This window comes from Aethalodelphis obliquidens, unplaced genomic scaffold (assembly GCF_003676395.1).
Source record: "Aethalodelphis obliquidens isolate GAN/ISIS:26980383/991018 unplaced genomic scaffold, ASM367639v1 scaffold45, whole genome shotgun sequence".
In the NCBI taxonomy this organism is placed as follows: domain Eukaryota; kingdom Metazoa; phylum Chordata; class Mammalia; order Artiodactyla; family Delphinidae; genus Aethalodelphis; species Aethalodelphis obliquidens.
The window spans coordinates 7,806,348-7,817,270 of record NW_020837989.1 but is presented as its reverse complement, the minus strand read 5'-3'; positions in this window follow the sequence as shown (position 1 = coordinate 7,817,270).

Genomic DNA, 10,923 nt, shown 5'->3' with positions numbered 1-10,923 from the left:
AAAACTCCCATTTTCCTAACTAAACTTTCGCCAGAGATTCACGTGTGATTTAGATTTTGCTAATTGGATGCGTGCATTGGAAGCTGAGTTTGGAATCTAGTTGGATTGAGAGAGATACTGCCAGGTGTGAGGCATTCATGGTGCTGATGTGAATCCAATAAGAATCAGTAGACTGGGAACTGCTGGGTGTGTGGCCAAGGCTGTGTGTGCTGCCCAGTCTTTCTGAGTCGGATTCCTGGTCTGTAAGGCAGAGGGTATCAGAATTCAATGAGAAAATCCTTCCAAGGTTCTAGGTGACTGAACGTGAAGACTTTCAGGCAGTGCACCAGATGGTGATACAGCTCTTCTTTCACATGGAACAGTCAGCTCACAGAAGTTTCCAGAGTCAATCCCATCACATTCCTCGCAGCTCAAGAGTTTATTTTACAGTTCTGCTTTCAGACACTCTGGAGGTAACAGAGGGACCATCCAGTCCAACCTCCCCTGTAATGAAGGAATCCCCTTATTAACCCTGGGGTTGCCAGTTGTTGCCTATTTGGTATTTCCCTGTGTGGCCCTAGACCACCTGCCTCAGGTTCACCCAGGAGCATTTGCTTATACGCGCAGCTTCCAGGGCTCTGCTTCACACTTACTGAGAGTCCCTGGCAGAGGGTTCTTGCGTGTCTGCTTTGTAAAAACAAGCTCTATGGGTGATCAGTGAACAGGTCAAAATTGGAGAACCAAGTGCCAGGGAAAAGGAGTCCTCTTCTTGCTGAAATGACCCCTTGATAGCTGTTCTGTTAGAATTCTTCCTTCAGTGAGAGAGAGGTGGGGACCCAGGGGCACCAGCTCGGCCCTCTTGGGGCCACCCTGAAGAGATCAACTTCCTTTTCCTGTGACAATGTCTGAACAATTTGAAGATAGCTATCATGACTTACCTCATCTTCTCTAAGTGAAAGAGTCACACTTTGCATCAGGCATTGGCTGTCATCCTCCCTCCCTCCCTTTCCGGGAGACAGTATAGCCAGAGATTAAGAGCAAGGGCCTGAAGAATCTTGGCTTCGCGATTCACCAGCTTTATGATTGTGGGCAAGTAACATAGACTCTTTGAGCCTCAATGTCCTCACCTGTAAGACAGATGTAAAATTATACTTACATCACAGAATTGTTACGAGTATTAAATGAGGCCACAAATGCAAGGTGAAAAGGTAAAATACAGCAAATAATCAATGTGATCTATATGAATGAGTCTCAGTTTCTCGAGCCTGTCTGATGGTCGTGACAGTTACTTCTGAGTGTGGGGAGGATTAAATGAGATAATGTAAGTAAAGGATTTGGCCAGTGTCTGACTCATAGGAGTCTCTCAATAATGGTAACTATAAGGTAGCCAATAATGTAAAAACACTAAAGGCCTATGATCCTAATGGGTGGGATTTTAAAAATCACTAGTTAAAGCAGTGAGTTTAGCAGAAAACTTCCCCACTGGCACCCTGTAGGATTGGCACTACATTCACAAATGTCCTTAGAACTAATATAAAAATTGTACTTCTCCCTTCAGAAATTATTTCATAACTAACTCACAATAAAATACAAAGTTTTCCAGTTTTAATTCTTCACAGAAATTGCCTTCGAAACTTTTAAGAGTGCAAAAAAACATTTACGATCTTTAAGATAAAACTTTAATCAGGTCTCTACATAATTCTTGCTAGAGAGAAAGAATGGAAAAGTATTGTGAGATGAAATGATAAGAATAAAATTGCCTTTGAAACCCTTAATCCCAAAAGTTGAAGTAGCAACTTTTAAATTGTCCAAATCACACAAATAATTTAATTGAGGTGTATTGAAAGCTCTTCAATTCCCATAAAGATTTACATGCTAGAAAAAAAGTTTCTGTGTTAGCAGGTCTCTAACATTTTTTATGAAAATCATAAAAATTATTTTACGTATTTAAATTTGGACAGCTACCATCATACAGTGAATTGTTGACATGCACAAACTTCTGAGTCAAGCAGACTGAATTCCCATCTGGCTCCGCCAGTGTGTTCTTGAAAGTAGCTGTCTCGGAGTCTTACTGCCCTCATTAGTTAAAGGGAAGGTTTGTTGATCTCTGCAGGGCCACTGGAAGAATTAAGTCAGGCTCTGTACCTAAAATATTTACAGAGAGCCGGGCCTGTGTAAATACTCAATGCGTATGTTACCTAAAAACAAAGCAGGATTGTTAGCTCCGTCGTAGAGAATATAGATACAAGTGGGGCAGTTCTGCTGGATTGGTCTCCCTAGATTGGTTTCACCCAAATACCTCAGGGAACACTCATTCCCAGGGCATGAGCAGGAGAGTGGAAAGGGTGAGCAGGCTGGGGCGGAAGTGGGGTGGGAGACGGTAAGAAACAGCTTTTCTGTGCTCCTGGACCCAGTTCCAAAGTGCATGTGAGTTGTGGAGGTGCGGGCGTTCCCTGCACCAACAAGCAATTCTCAGACACCAGTAGGTGTCCAAGAGTTCAACTCAATTCTGGAACCTGGGAATAGCACTAGATTCTACAGGTAAAGAACTCAGTCCCATAAGACCACCTTCTATTTTAGATGCCAATGGCAAGCCTAGGTTGTTACCTGTCCTTCTGGCCCACTGGCTATAAATCAGGGGGTTTCCATGACCTCCTCCTTGGGTTTGATTAATTTGCTAGAACGGCTCATAGACCTCAGGAAATTTACTCCCTACATTACCCATTTATTACAATGGATATTAAAGGATTTGAATCAACAGCCAAATGAGGAGACATATAGGGCAAGTTCCCAAACAAAGGGGCTTCTGTCCTCATGGAGTTTGGGGCTGGGTAAGGTAGAACATGAAAAATGTTCTGGTTCCCTAAGCTGGAAGCTCTCCAAACCTCCTCCTTTTGGGTTTTTATGGAGGTTTCATTAATAGGCGTGATTGATTAACTCATTGACCATTGGTGATTCATACAACCTCTAGCCTCTCTCCCGTACCCAGAAATCAGGAGGTGGGACTGAAAGTTCCACCCCTCTATTCCTGGCAGCCAGCCCCCATTCTTAAGTGCTTTCCAAAAATCACCTCACAAACATAACCCAGAAGTGGTGAAAAGGGGCTTGTTATGAATAATAACGAGACTTATTTCACCTTTATGCTCTGAAGCGTTTTCAGAAACTGAGAACGAGACCAAATATTATAACAAAAGAGTATTGCTCTTATTGCTAAGGAAATTCCAAAGGTTTGGGGAGCTGAAAGCGACAACTGTGGATGAAGACCAAGTAAAACGAGGAACATATTTTGGTCATCTGAATGACCAAGTATATATATTTCTTATAAATTACAATATCACAACAGCTAAACAGTCTGAGGAGAAATTAGGGTAAGGTAAGCTAGCTAAGGCTGAGTTGGAGGGTTGTGATTGGTGAATGTCAGGGTTCCTTGTGGGTGTTTCCAGTAAACGACTGAGGTTTTGATCTGTGATGTAGGCTGGGCTGTGGGCTCACCCTCCATTTTGTGGCCCAATAAATGAACTCACTTTATCACAACAGTATAAGAAATATATATTAATGAATCTTTAAATTGTTATTAGTGGCTTTAGAATTTCCACTACTGGGGTTTTTTATACATCATTACTTTTAATCAAGATTTGTACCTCAGAAAACATACTTAAAGTTTTGTTGTTATTGTTGTTGCTGTTGTTAGAAAAAATCCAGTATGACTGCTGCTGTGTCACTTGTTCACGGCAATTATCTGGGACATGTATAACAAAGAATGCATAACTAAAAATGAAGATATTTTGTGCTCTAGGAATCGAACTGCAGTTGGCCAAAGAATGATTTATGGAATCCCTGAACATCAGGGCAGTAGATTGCTCTTATTTTCAATTTTTCCATACTTAGTACTAAATTATTTTGAACTTATGGGAAGTTAGGCTAATAAACCACAACTTTTCATTTTGTTGCAAGAAGCCTGACGCTTTCAAAAGGGACTAATACTCTTTCTTGGTGTAATGGATTGAACGGTGACCCCCCAAAGCTTTGTCCACTTCCTAATTCTCTGAACCTATGAATGTGGACTCATTTGGGAAAAAGGTCTTTGTTGATGTCATTAAGTTAAGGATTTTGAGATAAAGAGACCACCCTGGATTATTTGAGTGGGTTCTAAATCCAAAGACAAGCATCCTTATGAAAGTCACATAGAGGAGAGACACACAGAGAGAAGAGGAAGAGGCAATCTGACCATGGGGGAAGAGACGGGAGTGATATGGCCACAAGCCAAGGAATGCTCAGAACCAGCAAAGGACAGAAGAGCCAAGCAATGCATTGTCCCCCAGAGCCTCTGGAGGGAGTGTGGCCCTGCTGACACCTTAATTTCAGACCTCTGGCATCCAAAACTGTGAGAGAATAATTTTCTCTTGTTCTAAGCCACTAAGTTTGTGGAAATTTGTTAAGGCAGCCCTAGGAAACTAATACACTTGGTAAACTGATGTGGGACAACAAAGTTTTTCAACAACTGTATGAATGGACTAAAAATTCTAAAAAGTAAACAATACTGGATAAGGAGAGATAACATTATACACACTAGAAAGGGAAAGGAGAAGGAGAAGGAAGGCGTTTGGGGAAGAGAGAAAAAGAAGGGTGGTAATCATAATGTGAGCTAAGATTTGTCAGGCTTCCAGCAAAAGTATAAACTGTTGGGGTCCAGGGCAGGCTGCTCCCAAATATTCCACAGTGGCACATTATTTTGAATTACAGTTATTTAAGAAGCGGCTAACACAAGAGGGACATGTCAACCCTCCTGTCTCCCGGAAGGCAGGAAATAAATCTCCCATGTGAAAGGTGCCCTCCCCACGTCTGGAGGTAAAAGGACACACTTATCGCCAGAGATAGGGAATTCAGCCTGAGAATCCTGTATAAACAAACCTGGTTACTTCTTTAATTCACTACCCAAGCCCCAAATCTGTTTAGATTCTTCACTCATTAAGCACCCAAAGCCTAAGTTTGTCCTGTTGATTCCTCACAAATTTATTGTTTGTCTAAAAAGTATAAAAGCTGCTTCTTTTGTAGGAATATGCTATAATTTGTTTAGTCGTTTTACTGTTTATGGGCATTTAGGTTGGTTCCCATTTGGGGCTAATATGAACCGGGCTGCTAACACTCTTCTTTGAATCTTTTTGTGAACATGCTTTAATTTCTCTTGGATAAGTGCCTGAGTGGAATTGTTTCGTCATAGGGTAAGATGCAAATTTAATTATATAACGAACTGCTGGACAGATCTTCAAAGGGGCTGTACATTTTATACTCCCACCAGCAATGCATGAGTGTTCCAGTTGGGTTACATCCTTGTCAACATTTGGTATAGTCTTTTTTATTTTACTCATTAATTTTGACATTTCTGTGAAATGATATATCATTGGTGGTTTTAATTTGCATTTCTCCATTGACTGAAGATATTGAGCACTTTTCCAGGAGTTTATTAGCAAACTACTCTTCTTTTCTGAAGTAACTGTTCAAGTCTTTTGCCTATTTTTTTAAAATTGGGCTTTTTGAGAGACCCTCAGATGGCAGAGGAGTAAGACGTGGTGATCACCTTCCTCCCCACAAATACATCAGAAATACATCTACATGTGGAACAACTCCTACAGAACACCTACTGAATGCTGGCAGAAGACCTCAGACTTCCCAAAAGGTAAGAAACTCCCCACGTACCTGGCCGTGTGGCTGACAGGGTATTGGTGCTCCAGCTGGGTGTCAGGCCTGTGCCTCTGAGGTAGGAAAGCCGAGTTCAGGATATTGGTCCACCAGACACCTCCCAGCTGCACATAATATCAAACGGTGAAAGCTCTCCCAGATATCTCCATCTCAATGCTAAGACCCAGCTCCACTCAACGACCAGCAAGATACAATGCTGGACACCCTATGCCAAACAACTAGCAAGACAGGAACACAACACCACTCATTAGCAGAGAGGCTGCCTAAAATCATAATAGGGTCACAGACACCCCAAAACACACCACCGGATGTGGTCCTGCCCACCAGAAAGACAAGATCTAGCCTCATCCACCAGAACACAGGCACTAGTCCCCTCCACCAGGAAGCCTAGACAACCCACTGAACCAATCTTAGCCACTGGGGGCAGACACCAAAAACAAGGGGAACTACGAACCTGCAGCCTGCAAAAAGGAGACCCCAAACACAGTAAGATAAGCAAAATGAGAAGACAGAAAAACACACAGCGGTAAAATCCCACTAGACCAAACAAATGAAGAGGACATCAGCAGTCTACCCGAAAAAGAATTCAGAGTAATGATAGTAAAGATGATCCAAAATCTTGGAAATAGAATGGAGAAAATACTAGAAATGTTTAACAAGGACCTAGGAGAACTAAAGAGCAAGCAAACAACGATGAACAACACGAGACATGAAATTAAAAATTCTCTAGAAGGAATCAATAGCAGAATAACTGAGGCAGAAGAATGGATAAGTTACCTGGAAGATAAAATAGTGGAAATAACTACTGCAGAGCAGAATAAAGAAAAAAGAATGAAAAGATTTGAGGAAAGTCTCAGAGACCTCTGGGACAACATTAAATGCACCAACATTTGAATTATAGGGGTCCCAGAAGAAGAGAAAAAGAAAAGGACTGAGAAAATATTTGAAGAGATTATAGTTGAAAACTTCCCTAATATGGGAAAGGAAATAGTCAATCATATCCAGGAAGTGCAGAGAGTCCCATACAGGATAAATCCAAGGAGAAACACACCAAGACACATATTAATAAAACTGTCAAAAATTAAATACAAAGAAAAAATATTAAAAGCAGCAAGGGAAAACCAACAAATAACATACAAGGGAATTCCCAGAAGGTTAACAGCTGATCTTTCAGCAGAAACTTTGCAAGCCAGAAGGGAGTGGCAGGACATATTTAAAGTGATGAACGGGAAAAACGTACAACCAAGATTACTCGACCCAGCAAGGATCTCATTCAGATTCGATGGAGAAATTAAAACCTTTACAGACAAGCAAAAGCTAAGATAATTCAGCACCACCATACCAGCTTTACAACAAATGCTAAAGGAACTTCTCTAGGCAGGAAACACAAGAAAAGGAAAAGACCTACAATAACAAACCAAAAACAATTAAGAAAATGGTAATAGGAACAAACATATCTATAACTACCTTAAACGTAAATGGATTAAATGCTGCAACCAAAAGACGTAGACTGGCTGAATGGATACAGAAACAAGGTCCATACGTATGCTCTCTACAAGAGATCCACCTCAGACCTAGGTACACATACAGACTGAAAGTGAGGGGATGGAATAAGATATTCCATGCAAATGGAAATCAAAAGAAAGCTGGAGTAGCTATTCTCATATCAGACAAAATAGACTTTAAAATAAAGATTATTAGAAGAGACAAAGAAGGACATTACATAATGACCAAGGGATCAATCCAAGAAAAAGATATAACAATTGTAAATATTTATGCACCCAACATAGGAGCACCTCAATACATAAGGCAAAAGCTAATAGCCATAAAAGGGGAAATGGGCAGTAACACAATCATAGTAGGGGACTTTAACACCCCACTTTCGCCAATGGACTGATCATCCAAAATGAAAATAAATAAGGAAACACGAGCTTTAAATGATACATTAAAGAAGTTGGACTTAATTGATATTTATAGGACATTCTATCCAAAAACAACAGAATACACTTTCTTCTCAAGTGCTCATGGAACATTCTCCAGGATAGATCATATCTTGGGTCACAAATCAAGCCTTGGTTAATTTAAGAAAACTGAAATTGTATCAAGTGTCTTTTCCAACCGCAACGTTATGAGACTAGATATCAATTACAGGAAAAAATCTGTAAAAAATAAAAACACATGGGGGCTAAACAATACACTACTAAATAACCAAGAGATCACTGAAGAAATCAAAGAGGAAATCAAAAAATACCTAGAAACAAATGACAATGAAAACACAGTGACCCAAAACCTATGGGATGCAGCAAAAGCAGTTCTAAGAGGGAAGTTTATAGCAATACAATCCTACCTCAAGAAACAAGAAACATCTCAAATAAACAACCTAACCTTACACCTAAAGCAATTAGAGAAAGAAGAACAAAAAAACCCCCAAGTTAGCAGAAGGAAAGAAATCATAAAGATCAGATCAGAAATAAATGAAAAAGAAATGAAGGAAACAAAAGCAAAGATCAATAAAACTAAAAGCTGGTTCTCTGAGAAGATAAACAAATTGATAAACCATTAGACAGACTCATCAAGAAAAAAAGGGAGAAGACTCAAATCAACAGAATTAGAAATGAAAAAGGAGAAGTAACAACTGACACTGCAGAGATACAAAGGATCATGAGAGATTACTACAAGGAACTCTATGCCAATAAAATGGACAACCTGAAACAAATGGACAAATTCTTAAAAAAGCACAACCTTCTGAGACTGAACCAGGAAGAAATAGAAAATATAAACAGACCAATCACAAGCACCAAAATTGAAACTGTGATTTAAAATCTTCCAACAAACAAAAGCCCAGGACCATATGGCTTCACAGGCAAATTCTATCAAACATTTAGAGAAGAGCTAACACCTATCCTTCTCAAACTCTTTCAAAATATAGCAGAGGGAGGAATACTCCCTAACTCATTCTACAAGGCCACCATTACCTTGATACCAAAACCAGACAATGATGTCACAAAGAAGGAAAACTACAGGCCAATATCACTGATGAACATAGATGCAAAAATCCTCAACAAAACACTAGCAAACAGAATCTGACAACACATTAAAGGGATCATACACTATGATCAAGTGGGGTTTATCCCAGGAAAGCAAGGATTCTTCATTATACACAAGTCAATCAATGTGATAAACAATATTAACAAACTGAAGAATAAAAACCATATGATCATCTCAATAGATGCAGAAAAAGCTTTTGATAAAATTCAACACCAATTTATGATAAAAATCCTCCAGAAAGTAAACATAGAGGGAACTTACCTCAACCTAATAAAGGCGACATATGACAAACCCACAGCCAACATCGTTCTCAATGGTGAAAAACTGAAACCATTTCCTCTAAGATCAGGAACAAGACAAGATTGTCCACTCTCACCACTATTATTCAACATAGTTTTGGAAGTTTTAGCCACAGCAATCAGAGAAGAAAAAGAAATAAAAGGAATCCAAATTGGAAAAGAAGAAATAAAGCTGTCACTGTTTGCAGATGACATGATACTATACATAGAGAATCCTAAAGATGCTACCAGAAAACTACTAGAGCTAATCAATGAATTTGGTAAAGTAGCAGGATACAAAATGAATGCACAGAAATGTCTTGCATTCCTATACATTAATGATGAAAAATCTGAAAGAGAAATTAAGAAAACACTCCCATTTACCACTGCAACAAAAAGAATAAAATATCTAGGTATAAACCTACCTAAGGAGACAAAAGACCTGTATGCAGAAAATTATAAGACACTGATGAAAGAAATTAAAGATGATACAAATAGATGGAGAGACATACCACGTTCTTGGATTGGAAGAATCAACATTGTGAAAATGACTCTACTACCCAAAGCAATCTACAGATTCAATGCAATCCCTATCAAACTACCACTGGTATTTTTCACAGAACTAGAACAAAAAATTTCACAATTTGTATGGAAACACAAAAGACCCCAAATAGCCAAAGCAATCTTGAGAACGAAAAACGGAGCTGGAGGAATCAGGCTCCCTGACTTCAGACTATACTACAAACATACAGTAATCAAGACAGTATGGTACTGGCACAAAAACAGAAAGATAGATAAATGGAACAGGATAGAAAGCCCAGAGATAAACCCACGCACGTATGATCACCTTATCTTTGATAAAGGAGGGAGGAATGTACAGTGGAGAAAGGACAGCCTCTTCAATAAGTGGTGCTGGGAAAACTGGACAGCTACATGTAAAAGCATGAGATTAGATCACTCCCTAACACCATACACAAAAATAAGCTCAAAATGGATTAAAGACCTAAATGTAAGGCCAGAAACTATCAAACTCTTAGAGGAAAACGTAGGCAGAACACTCTATGACATAAATCACAGCAAGATCCTTTTTGACCCACCTCCTAGAGAAATGGAAATAAAAACAAAAATAAACAAATGGGACTTAATGAAACTTAAAAGCTTTGGCACAGCAAAGGAAACCATAAACAAGACCAAAAGACAACCCTCAGAATGGGAGAAAATAGTTGCAAATGAAGCAACTGACAAAGGATTAATTTCCAAAATTTACAAGCAGCTCATGCAGCTCAATAACAAAAAAACAAACAACCCAATCCAAAAATGGTCTGAAGACCTAAATAGACATTTCTCCAAAGAAGATATACAGACTGCCAACAAACACATGAAAGAATGCTCAACATCATTAATCATTAGAGAAATGCAAATCAAAACTACCATGAGATATCATCTCACACCAGTCAGAATGGCCATCATCAAAAAATCTAGAAACAATAAATGCTGGAGAGGGTGTGGAGAAAAGGGAACACTCTTGCACTGCTGGTGGGAATGTGAATTGGTACAGCCACTATGGAGAACAGTATGGTGGTTCCTTAAAAAACTACAAATAGAACTACCATATGACCCAGCAGTCCCACTACTGGGCATATACCCTGAGAAAACCATAATTCAAAAGAGTCATGTACCAAAATGTTCATTGCAGCTCTATTTACAATAGCCTGGAGATGGAAACAACCTAAGTGCCCATCATCGGATGAATGGATAAAGAAGATGTGGCACATATATACAATGGAATATTACTCAGCCATAAAAAGAAATGAAATTGAGCTATTTGTAATGAGGTGGATAGACCTAGAGTCTGTCATACAGAGTGAAGTAAGTCAGAAAGAAAAAGACAAATACCGTATGCTAACACATATATATG